Source organism: Ctenopharyngodon idella, chromosome 18, assembly GCF_019924925.1.
Source record: "Ctenopharyngodon idella isolate HZGC_01 chromosome 18, HZGC01, whole genome shotgun sequence".
Lineage (NCBI taxonomy): Eukaryota > Metazoa > Chordata > Actinopteri > Cypriniformes > Xenocyprididae > Ctenopharyngodon > Ctenopharyngodon idella.
Genome location: NC_067237.1, coordinates 5,158,410 through 5,171,140, shown reverse-complemented (window position 1 = coordinate 5,171,140; position 12,731 = coordinate 5,158,410). Strand labels below are relative to the sequence as shown.

The 12,731-nt window shown below is 41.1% G+C and overlaps 1 protein-coding gene across 1 annotated transcript in view; it reads right to left on the bottom strand.

Annotated features, from left to right (window-relative positions):
• Positions 1–12,731, bottom strand: part of cdon (cell adhesion associated, oncogene regulated) — a 42,845-nt gene that overhangs the window by 26,487 nt on the left and 3,627 nt on the right. The gene's annotated exons all lie outside the window — the stretch shown is intronic.

The window sequence follows — 12,731 nt, the reverse complement described above, 5'->3', positions numbered from 1 at the left end:
AATAGCTTTATACCATTGTTTGAAGCAACTGCATGCCATATTTTTATATGAAAATAAGCTGAAAACACTCTTCCTGAAAAACTTTTATTGCTTTTCTATAGCACTAAGCCTCAAATGTCAACTATACATTGGTTTGGTTTCTTCTTTAAATAAAAAAAAAAAGTAAAAATATGCATGGTATTATAATGTTATATGAAAACTAAAATTAAAACAATGGAAAAAAAAAAAACTCTACTACCCTGTACTTTTTTTTTTTTTTTGGTAATCGCACCTTTGAACGATTACGTAATTGTAACCACAATTAGAATTTCGATTAATTGAGTAATTAATTGAGTTTCAGAGTAACTGATATCTACTTCCAAGATATTATATTAGTCTGGTCACTTAGAAAGGCCATAGCACACCTCTCCTCAAAAAGAACCACAAATGCTAACATCCATGACCATAGCACAAATGGTGAGGGATAAAATATGCAGAAGTTTAATACTAAGCTAAGTTACCCACATATAGGCCTATTCTTTATATAGATACAGAGTTGCGCTGTTTTATCTGTAGCTGGCTGAGGATTTCAGCTTTTTACAATCTTAAACAATTCTTTCAATAATCTTCATGACACATCCCTTATACAAGCCTTGATCTCACACAGCCTTCCCCCAATGAGAAATTTCTTTCTGCTGATCTACGATCCATTCCCACAGAGTGCTTCTCCAGTGAAACAGAAATTCCTGAACCTCTGTGCCCCCTCACCCATCCTCAACCTACAGTCCTTCTTCTCCCTTGCTCTCTTTTGCCCCCTTCATTTCTGCCCATCTCTGATGGACTGCATTCGAGGGGTCTGCTTGTGGTCTACTCTTAATATCACTATCCTGTCACAGTGCACTGCTTTCTCACAGACTCACTGTAGCCTGAAGAGTCTACACATGGAGTTCACACACTCACAAACAATCTCAAACGCCCTAAAAGGAAGACAGGGGAGCGCCCAAAGGGTGAGACATGGAAAGGAGTGAAAGGAGCGTAATTAGGAGCATTCCTCTTTGCTTTTGAACCCATCCCTCCCCTAGCGCCAGTCCTCTGTATCTGGGCTGCGTTAATCCGGAGGGCCTTTGATCACAGGCTCCTGGTCTGTGAGTGTAGTTTGGGCCAGGGGCTGGCGGACAATGGCCACCCAGCTGTGATATTCACACTGTGGGTGCCATGGTGCTCTGTGCCCAGCCCAACATCACCCCAAAGGACAGGCCACTCGACTGGGTCAAATTAAAGGGGTGATGTCTGGGTGGGACCACTAGAGCTGAACAGGCCTTTGACAGGACACACATGCTCAAATTTACTCACACTCAAGCATACTAATACATTCTCCTGTGTTGCTTATTTCTCTACATTTTTCTTTAGCATTGCTTGCTAACAAGCATCATTATTAGCTACTATTTCTTATAGTGTTCTAAAGACATCATAGCTCAAAGTATGCACTTTGTTGAGAATAAGTGTCCTATTAATTGGACAATAAAAAGAGCAAAATTTAAAAGAAAAAAAATCTCATAAACTTACAATGAAGCACAAGTTATATCTTGAGACCAAGCTTGAGAGTGGGCTCTTTTGTCAACCACCTGGCAACCACTCATAACACCCTACAATCCACATAACAATGCCCTAGCAACCATTCATATCACCCCAAACACCTCAAAGCATTGTGTTTAAAAAAAAAAAAAAAAAAAAAAACACAGGAACATATTAGCAACCACACTGCAACGCCTTGTCAACTACCCACAACACCTTAACATTGTGGCGCAGGCTTTGGATGAGTGTTAGACGTAAAAATCTAGTTCATTTTTAAATGAATCTTACCTTCCCAACATGTATTTTAGCTACAATGTGACCTAAAACACTCTTTACAAGCATCAAACATGCACATACATACATACCATCTCCCCCGCCCCCAACGGGACCACTCAGAGGAAGACGAAGTAGGAAACACAGGAAATAATAAACTCTCCCAGCCTCCCGCTCACGCCCCCTCTAAACCAGAGGTCAAGGGTCACCGGAGAGCAGAAAATCAGCGGGTGTCTGCCAGTCATAGCCCCACCCCTTGGGGTCACCCCAAAAAACAGGGTGAGAAAAGGGGGGCAGTGTCTTCACTTGACAAACAGAAAATACACCACAACAGGCAAGAGGGGAGCAAGACTGACAGGCCTTAAATAAATCTACTCACTTCTGAAAACAAATTACATAGAAACTTTACAAAGGTTAGTCTAAAAAAAAAGCAGATCTCAAGATGTGTGCAGTGGCTATAAACATGTGTATGTACATGGTTCATCAGCCCAAGGATTTTAAGTGTAGCGTGTCTTTGTCCATAAGTCCCAACAAGCCCTCTACAGTGCCCCTATACCATCAGTGGAAAAAATCTTCTCACTCCCATAATAATAATATATAATTACAACAATAACGACAACCTTGAATGAAACACACAGACAAAGATGGGCAACATCGCCCATGTGTACGAATGTGTGCTAAGATGATGGTATGTACCCTTGGAGGGGTGGTATAACCCTGGATCAAGATATCTGTTGTGAAGAGTGACGCTGTGCCTCTTCCTATCTCTGCAACAGATCTGCCATGAAGAGGAAACACAAGCATCATTCCTGTGTTTTATCTCTATGCTTTTGACATCCGCCTGTATGTGCTAGGCTCAGGGCAGAGAGACACTTTGTAGGATATCTGCTGTCCTCCATCAGAGAGAGAGACAGGCAGCTACTACTAGATGCAGGCAAGAGAGACAGCAGGGAATTAGAGCAGTCTAGAGCCTTCAATAACAGAGATATAAGTATAGCGAGAGAGAGACAGAGCGGGTAACGGAGTGCCGAGACATGTCTGATGGCAGAGGGAAGGGAAGTCCCCTATACCTGCTAAAGATCTTCATCATACAGGCCACATAAAAAGAGAAGATTAAGGGCAAAGAGAAAGCATTGCAGAAGGAAGCAAGGAGCTAACAAACAGAGAGAATTAAGAACATAAACCTGACAGTGCCTCTATTTATAACTACTGATGACTCGAGCAAGAATGCTTGCTAATGCAGTTCTTAAACCTATTACTGAGAAAGTTTTACTATTGGCCATCCATTCCTTCCTGGAAGAGCCTGCCTAAAATTATGGAACAGCTAATTACCAGAAATTACCACCTTTGACCAACTAGAAACCATATATATATCCACCATCAGAAGATATGTTTGGCTCGATTTTCCAACACTAACACACATGGAATCTTCTTATTATCTTCTTGATTAGTTCTATTAAACAATTTACTAAAGATTAAGAATATTGGTAGTGTTACTGTTAGTAAATCATACACAGCTGATGCCCAGTTTTTTGTGCTGAAAAGAGACTAGCTTAGAATAACATGAATTTCCATGCTGGTTGAGGCTGGTTGGCTATTGGTCAAGCTTGTGGGCAAGAGCATGCGGTTTTCCTACAAACTCCGGGTTGTGAAACTGGTTGATCAACAAAGTCTAAGCTAGATAAGTTAGACTCAACTAAGCTAGATATGAAATCTGGTAGGGACAATAGCCCTCCAGCATCCCATCCCAAAACACAACATATGCTGGACAGTAGGGGTATTTGATTTACGGGGATGGATCTCTGGCCAGTTTGCTACCCTAGAGTCTCCAAATGTTGCGGAAGACCTCTCCTACATGCCTCTCTTCATTCTGTTTTTGCATTTACAAACTTGAGTCAGGATTTTCTCAAGAACAGAAGATTCACACACACTTGAGTGCTTTTCTGAGAGGCGTCCAGAGAGCTTGATCCAACAGCAGTCCAACAAACCCACAGGCAGTTGATGTTCATAAATATATCCTTATCAGTTGTCAGAGCAAAAACTGTTTTTCCTTTCTGTTTTCTCTCTGGAATGAGGGAGTAAGTCCAGGGTCATACCTGAGATCCTGCCAAAGTGCAGGGAAGGAAGACAGACTCATCTCCTCAGGATGTCTAAAAGCATCTGTCCTTAAAAATTATATCTTCTACAGTTTTACCAAGACTATCCCAGACATTATTTCATGTGTAGCACAGAATGCCTGAAAACAAAAGGTGGGTCTGATACCCTCATATCTGTATGACACATGGAATAACATTCTGCTGGAATGCTGAGGTACTCTTGCAGCAAGATGGATGCAGTGTAAGCAGAAAATGACACAGGATGACAGCAGGGAATATGAACATTCTAACAAGACCCTACGTGTGTGTGTGTGTAAAATACTTGTCTTATATATATATATATAAAAAGGTGTGAACAAGAAGAGAGGAGTCTTTCTCTGCAGGCAGTGCTTGAAGTGTCCTCTGCCCAGATCCCTGTCATATTGAATAAACATGGATAAAAGATCCCACAGGGCTCTAAAGAACAGGTCACGACTGGTACAACACTGGAGGCATGAACTTCACAGCTAGGAAACGAAGAAAGCTAGCAGTAGAAGATTCACAAAATGAACAAATACTTGTCTTAAGAAACAAACAAATAAGGGATATGGCTATTATCATTTGGGACTATGAGAAATAACCAAAAATAGAATACACAAAGCAGCATGAGGGGCACCATAATGAGAAAGAGACCGAAAGACAAAGAACAGTAGACACCTTGAAACCAGGAGAAGAGCACAAGAGTGAGCGAATATCTTTTCTGATAGTCTGATCTGACCCTATGTGGCGAGGTTGATACTCCTGCCATATCCTAAACCTGTCCACACTTGCCCCCCACAAACGCTGACAGAGGAGCCGCTCTCCACACATTCCACAAAGAGAGAGAGAGAGGTGAAGGAGAACAAATAAAGCAGTACAGAGGTTACAAAAATAAAATAAGAAAAATATGACACAAAAAGAGAGGTGGGAGTGAATGGAGTAAGCCCCTCAAAAGAGGGAAAGACAAAAAAGTGAGACAGGAAGAACAGGGAGACTGTGAGGAAGGGAGGGCCAGTGGAAAAAAGGGATTCATTGGGAGGTGAATACTTGCCAAACCTCAGCTCATTCCCCCAGATAATGCCTGACAGACAAACTCATACTGTGTGAACCTTGCTTGTAATCCTCCCAGTCAACTGACAGTACAATGTCTTGACTTGGTGCAATCAGAGAGACCTGGCAAGCCAGATAGATCAGGAGATGGAGAAGGACTGAGAGACTGGAAGTGGGGGTGGGAACCAAGGCCCAGCATGGATGGCCCGAGTGGGGCTATAACAGACTACTATTGGTCCAAATGGCAGGAATGAGGGCAGCTCCAGGCCATGCAGATGGGACTAATGAATGGAAATACTGGGCCTCTGAACTGAGCAGTGATTAAAGGGAGCAGACATTATTAAAAAAAGAGAGAGAGAGGAAGAGGAACAGGAGAGAGAATCAGAGGCATCTGTAAGGTACTAAACATTAAAATTGGAGCAATTGCTCTTTCTTTTACCGTGAACAGAGATGGGAATCAAACTACAGTTAGGCAGTGCCTATCAGTAAAGGGCAAAGAAAAGGCAAACAGAGGATAACTTTCAACTGCTCTTTTTAACGTTGTGAAAGAGTGGGTCAGCATGTATGTGTATAGAGAGCCATTATGTTAGGAGTTTGATGCTACTTTGCAGGACTGGCCTCCCCAGCCATAAAAACGCAGTTTTTCTCTGTTGACAGGAAATCACATCAAAGTCCACAAAGTGCTGATGACCTTGGGGTGAGATACTCGTGGGGTGACGGAGCACAGCCTGTGAGACTGCAGTGTGGTTAACAGAGAAAGGAAAGATGGGAAGAGAGAAGAGAGGAATGAGAACAAGAGGCCCCAGGGATCAGACAGTCACCTCTAACAAAGCACTGTTTACCAAGAACACACATCTCCTTCCCTCCTCTCTCCTCCGGGGGGGTTTTCAGAAGCAACAACCCTGTCTACCTCCGCCTCCTTCCCATGAGTGCCAGGCCTCAGACCAGGGAGACAGTGCTAATTCCTGCCTCGGGCTGCTTGGCCTTGGTCACAAACACTCCACACACAGATCGCCCGGTGAGACAGAGTGGGAGGGAGACCCTTAGACTCAGTACAGTACAGAAGAACCCTCTTAATTGGAGTTTGTTCTGTGGCGTCTTGTTTGCCTGGGAATAGAAGGAGGAGGTAGTGTGGAAAGCGAGTTGGTGAGAGAGGAGGGGTGCAGAGGTAAGGGGGCCGTTTCCCAAGGTTTTCAACAACAGGGATTAGGCAGAGGACTGAAACTCAATAGGGTCGTCTCGGACACTGGAAATGGATCTCAGGGTATCCCGCCACAGACGGCCACAGCCAAAACTGTGGCAAAGCAACACGTATAGCTAACAACACCCACAGAATTGTGGGAGCTACAGAATATCCTTCCAGCTGAGTTCACAGCTATTTAGAACCCTCGAGGGGACGTTTGCACACAGGAAGGGTAATTCTAATGGAAAGGTGGAATGTTAGAGACAGGAGAGACAGCAGTTCTGTCTGCCCAGAGGGTATGCTAAGAGACAAAGTTGATAGGCAGGCTGTGCCAAGAGTGTCTGATTCATCAGGCAAGCAGTTTAGGATGAGAGAGAGTGTGTATGGGTGGAGTTTAGAGTCAGCAGAGCATTAGATGACTTCTCCAGTAGATGCCAAGCACTCAAATTCCAAAAGCTTTGACTTGAGAAAAGAGTAACATGTCAGAGCTGTGGCCTAGTTGTTTGCACATGGTCCAGACATGTTAAGCTGTGGTTGCGCATGTGGAAAAAGCAGGTTTGAATTTGGACTGTACAGCATTCTCTGTACATACACTTTTTCAAATTTAAAAGTCTTGCAATTTTTAAGAAAGACTTCAATTTTCAATAGGACGACGACTGCAAAAAAGTTGGAGGCAGCTAGTGGTTTTCCATCTAATGTCTGCATATCTCTGCGCTCTGCGCTCTTCGCTGTCTCTCTTTCTCTCTCTATCTCTCTGCTTCAGCTTAGATTCAGTCCTCCCTCGCCCTCCTGGATTCCATCACCTCTCCATCACCATGGCAACTAAGCTGGACATACAGCTACACAACAGGTCCTGCTCAGTATCCCAACGATAGGTCTTTGGACTAAGACCAAAAGCACTCAAAGAGCAGGGACATATATTAGAAGCTGCAATTCAGAGCATGCACAAAACAAAAACAAGATGACAGCAGGACTTGAAATCATCACTGGAAAATAATGAAGATCAGGAGCGTCACTCTAAAAGACCCAAGACTGTAAGAAATAAAATTCATAAGTAGGCATGTGCTGTAAACTCACTCAAGAAGTTTTTTAAAAGGTAAACGTATCAAGATTCATCGTGAATATTTGATTAGGTTAAGGGTATAGCACTGTGCCTTTTTGACCATTGGTTTTTCTGAATTGAAAAATTAGTCTCCTAAAACAAAAACAAATAAGATCTAAGAGGCTGTGAAGGCTGAATTATTCTTTCTGAGTGTGTTGAAACCCCCCCAAAAACATGAGGCCAACTCTCTGCCTTGTATGTACAAGCTTGAGGGCTCTGAAATAAATATCCACTCCAAACACCGCCTGTGACTGAATCTATTTAGGTTGTCTAAATGTTTATCTGTCTTGTCTTGTAGTCCTCTGCAAGCCAAGAGGTCATGTTTTCTAGCGCTTCCAAAATAACAAAACAAATTGTGTGGTGCGAGTTCAACAAACGTGCTTGTCTGGATTGCTATCACTGGCTTCATGTCAAATTGTTAAACTCTCAGTCATGTTGGGCTTCAGCCGTTCTCTTATCCTCGAGGTGTGAGCAGACTCTGGACAGTGGCATCAGATGGTGCCAATACCAACATAACCTTAGTAAAATGTCAAAATAATAATAATAATAATAATAATAAAGCTTGCATTCAGTACATTTGCAATACACCTTCCCACTACTGGGAGGACAGTGGTGGCACATTGGTTTCAGCAGATGGGGAAAGCTTATAAAAGGGCTCATTCAGAGTACAAATGGATTAGGTTTTACGGACACAGACCAGGAAGCTTGTCTGTCACAGAATCATAAATATTATGCATCTCCCATCCTGTATCTTAATATAATCTGGGCTGTTCTAAAGAGATGGGTCAGAGGCATAACAATGCAGGGCCTTCTTTGAGCTAACCCCTGTAATTAATTCCTGTTTCCTGAAGCAGTTGAAAAAGACTATAAATGACCGTTTAACTCGATTCCCCAGAGGGGCTGCCTCTTCCCGCATTGCAAAGCTCAAAATGGCACTTGCAACCACAGGCAACTACAGCAGTAGTAGTACCCACAGTGCCTTAGGCTCTGATCCGTCAGTTATGCAGACCTTCCAAACAAACAGTCTGTTTGTCAGGAGCAAGGGGGAGCCAGCCGTGGCCGCTTTTGCCTTAATATAGTCCTGAAGATCTGTTGCCTGGCTTGGGCTGTAGAGAAAACCCATGTCAGATGTCGCTTATGGGCTGCAGTGTTTGAAATAGAAAGCTGCGGTGTAGCTGGGCTGGTACTAAACAAGTAGAAAAAAAAAAAATCAAGAAAGTTCTAACTGCTCTCGGGGCTGGACTGAGAACAGGAGCTGGTGAAGAAGGGTCAGTTTAGGAAGTCTGAGAGAAATTAATCTTAAACAGGAAGGTGCTGAGGATGCAGAAAACCCTTCCTACATTCTGCACAAGGTCAGGGCTCTCCTGTCTTTTTAAAATGTGGGAACTGTCAGCAGTGAGTAAAGTTTAGAAATTCATCTCAAACATTGCCAAGGGTGAGGATTCTCTAATTGCCCCAAATATTGGGAAAGACGATAATTAAATAATGCAACTTCCTGAGAAATTCATTCTTCATTCTTCTCAATAATATATTATATATATATATATATATATATATATATATATATATATATATATTAGGGCTGCAACAACTATTCGATAAAATCGATAATAATCGATAACGAAAATCATCGACAACGATTCTCATTATCGATTAGTTGGGTCTGCCCACCGTGCACGGAAGACTTCCGCCAGTCGCGTCATATTACAGCACTGAATAACGCATTTCTACAGACAAAATGCATCGAAAAATAGTGAAGAAAATAGAGTGAGCAGCTGATCAAAACATGAGAATTCTTTATTTTAAGCTTCAAGCTAATGCATTAGCATAATGGCTTGCCCTGTCAGGGGCTTTGACAGATGCATGTGCGTCCCCAGCGCAAAACGCTCATTTTACGGCTATATCCTTATCTGTAAATGTTACAAATTCGCGATCATTTCCATTTTGCATAAAGGCTCGTCCTGACAGTCTGCGTTAAACTTCAAACTTTACTGAATGAGCGCTGGCGCGCGCACCTGCGTCAGACAGACAGAACGCAGGAGAGAGGGAGACAATTAATATTCAGCGCAACAATATTTATTTTGCTGTAATATCTGTTGTTTAAAGTTAAATTTAGATTTAAAAATCAACATGTCATTTAAGTATTTTATGAGAATAGCAACTGTAAAGGGATAACAACATGTAATTGTATATAAATGTAAGACGTTTCTTATAGCCTGTATTTACAGGATAAAGAAATGACAGTAAGAGGTGTCCAGAGTGAATGTGTGTGTTCCTGCAGAACATTTATCTTGCCTGTTGGTTAACACTGAGTTTGTGTTTTTCTTTATTATCTTTATTACTATCTTCATTTTTAAGGTAGAGTAGAGAATTTAACAATATTCACTATATACACTGCTAAAGTTATTAGACATCTGATACCCAATGTATGGTTTGTGCCACAGGTCAGGGCAGCCTAAACTATCAGTATTGGTGCTAAAATCATTTTTCATGTTTCTGTAATGGTTAATCTGCCAGTATGTGTAAGCTCTTTAGTCACAGCAGTATTTCTAAAGCTACAATATATTTATTGTTGTTATCCATGAATTTTTGATTTTACTGTTTTACAAGAAAGACAGGAAAAAGTAAAACACTTTTACACTTTTTTTTTTTTTTTTTTTTTTTTTTCAGATGCCCAATTACAGTCAATAACAACAGAGACTGTTATTAAGTACTTTTGGATATCATGTGTGAATATTATTTAGAAACTATTTAGTTGTTTCAGTTTCAAAAATGCCTATTTTGGATTTATAACTTTTTTCTAATAAGAAATACCCGTCAAACTAATCTGAAAAGACCCTAGAGGTTTCTTAAACAAAACAACATCTCATTTAGTAAAGGTATAGCAACAAAGCTTGTTAAAGTTTTTAAAACGATGTCAGATGTCACAGAAACTTAACAATCTGCTAAAACAAGATAAGATTACAGTGAAAATATAGTCATTCTTTAATGAAAAACATGTTTAGTCATAGACCTACCACACACAATGAAACATAATTTGTTTAAAGACAACACCCATCATAGGCGTAAACTTCCTGTACAGTTGTGTTGTTAACTTACATTCAGGAGTCAAAGTACACCTTAGATGCTCTGAAAGTTAAACTATTGGAATAGACTTTTTCCTTGCTCTCAGAAAAGTAATTATTTTAGTTCTGTCTTTGCAGTGACGCAAAGATGTAATGACAAAGCTGAAGAGGAAAATATTCTGATATCTGGCTCATATGTGAGCAGAAAGTATGGCTTTTCTGTTTAGTATGCCAATTAATTATGCGTAAAATCTAAGGAGTAGATTTTAAGGATGGGTCTACATTTTCTGTTTAACTCCAAGGTCATTAAAACTATGATGGGCAATGAATCACAAGAAACAAATTCTTATTGTTTCCTCAGACCAGTGGGAGACGACCTTGGTGTATATTGAATTCCATTGTGTTAGGATCATCTTTTTAGAGCAAAAATTGCTCTAATCTGTTACAATCTGTTGATCGAGAAGCAAAACCTGTGTGATATACCATTCACTCAATGTACATAGCTGCTGGACGGTATCCATCACCACTACCAGGGCCTTAAATCAAAGCAAAGCTTTAGCAGCCAGCCGTAATCCTTCTCCAGTTCCTACGGCACTCCAGAAAGGATGGCGGCTGTCAGCTAACCCGAACTAATGAGACCTGGACTTCAGGGATTAAAGGCAATTATTCCGGGTGGTGGACCAACTCTATATCTCTACAGTTATGGTATGTGTAATGTACCATCATGAAATCTTCCAACTCAATGAAATATCCTTTATCCTATTCGAAGTCAGACGTCACGGTCGCAATTAAAAATAACCTCAAATTTGTTTGGTGGTTCCTCTAATCAGAATGGGGCTGATTAAGTATGCAGTGTGACGGTATGCTTGCCACACCGCATAACCACATCTGTCCTGTCTGCATGGAATGAGGGCAGGGCAATATATTGAATATCCACCATATACTCACAATGACTTTCATAAAATTAAGCAACACAGTGTATTTTGGCTACAAATGTTAAAACATATATAACAAACTGGATTAAAATATAAATGTATTCAGCAACATGACTATGTAAAACTAAATAATTTAATCTCACCATCTATGGCCAACAGCTAATCTCAGAATAGTGCTGAGAGCAAAGTTCATAGCCCAAAGCTAAATAAAACTTCAAACCACACAACCCTACAAAATCACTTTCATCCCTCCCTACCCAGGGTGGGGGTAAAAAAAAAAAAGCTGCCTAACATCTGTTGGGCAACAGAGGCAGGGCAGAGGATGACTCTAAATACTGCCTCGGTGCCCCCTTACTGACTCTCCAACTTTCACTCTTTCGTTCAAGTCTCCCACACCAACACGCCCGGACTGCCGCTCAAAGCTACTCAAACACATTCATCACTCATTTTTAATGTGCATTTACATTCTATCCTGCCCACAGCCCAAACACACAGAGATGGAACTAAAAAAATAGCAGAAAACATCTGAATTGCTCAATCCGCTTTTATGAAAACTCGCCCGCCTCTTCCTTCCCAGACTGATCTCTCACAACAACCACAGACCTTACTACTGAGACAAGGTTTGTGCTTGCACACGTATTGATCTAAAGCAGTTTCCAACCCATAAACTGCGACAAAATACAACAGACCACCAGAATGACTGGAAAGGCCATCACTAGGTCCGAATCATTACACATGCTTACATTCAAATTGGCCACTTAGCATACCTTTTCAACAGCCCCATGTGTTTATCATTACCCAGAACTCTCTAAACGGCCAAACATTATTCTAGCGCTCTAAATAGAACTGCAGCGTTTAGCTCCAGTCTGCACTGGATAACCAATGCCCTTCTAATGATTTATAAATGCTCGCAATTAACGAAGGAACACTGATGGGTCATGACTTTTCAATCACAAAATGTCATCAAGTCATTTAATTAGGAAGCTAAGAGGGCTTTGATCACAAATGTGAAAAGAAACAAAACGGGAAAGCAAAAGCAACTGAAGACGCGTACTTCTCTATTCAAATTATCTAGCAAGGCTAAGTTGTGCAAAAAGAGTGACCTTAGAAACTACACTCAAAAAATGAACTTTTACTTTTGTTAGTTTCACTTAAAACATCCTTGTTCACATTACTTAAAAACTCACGTAACTACATGAACTTAATTTAATGGAGTTATTTCTCAGACTAAAGAATGGATGAGTTAACAGGAAATGCTTTCTCGTTCCCCCCTCCAGGACAAAACTCAGATTGAGAGTCTCTGAGCATGGGTTCTCTGAAGGTGCCCACCTGTGGCCCAAAGAGTCAAAGAAAAAAAATCAGGACGCTGCTTTCAGGAACATCAACTCTCCCAGATTCTAAGTGCAGCCCCTATGTAAGAAAAGTCTTTTTGAAACAGTGGAGGCATACGGGCAT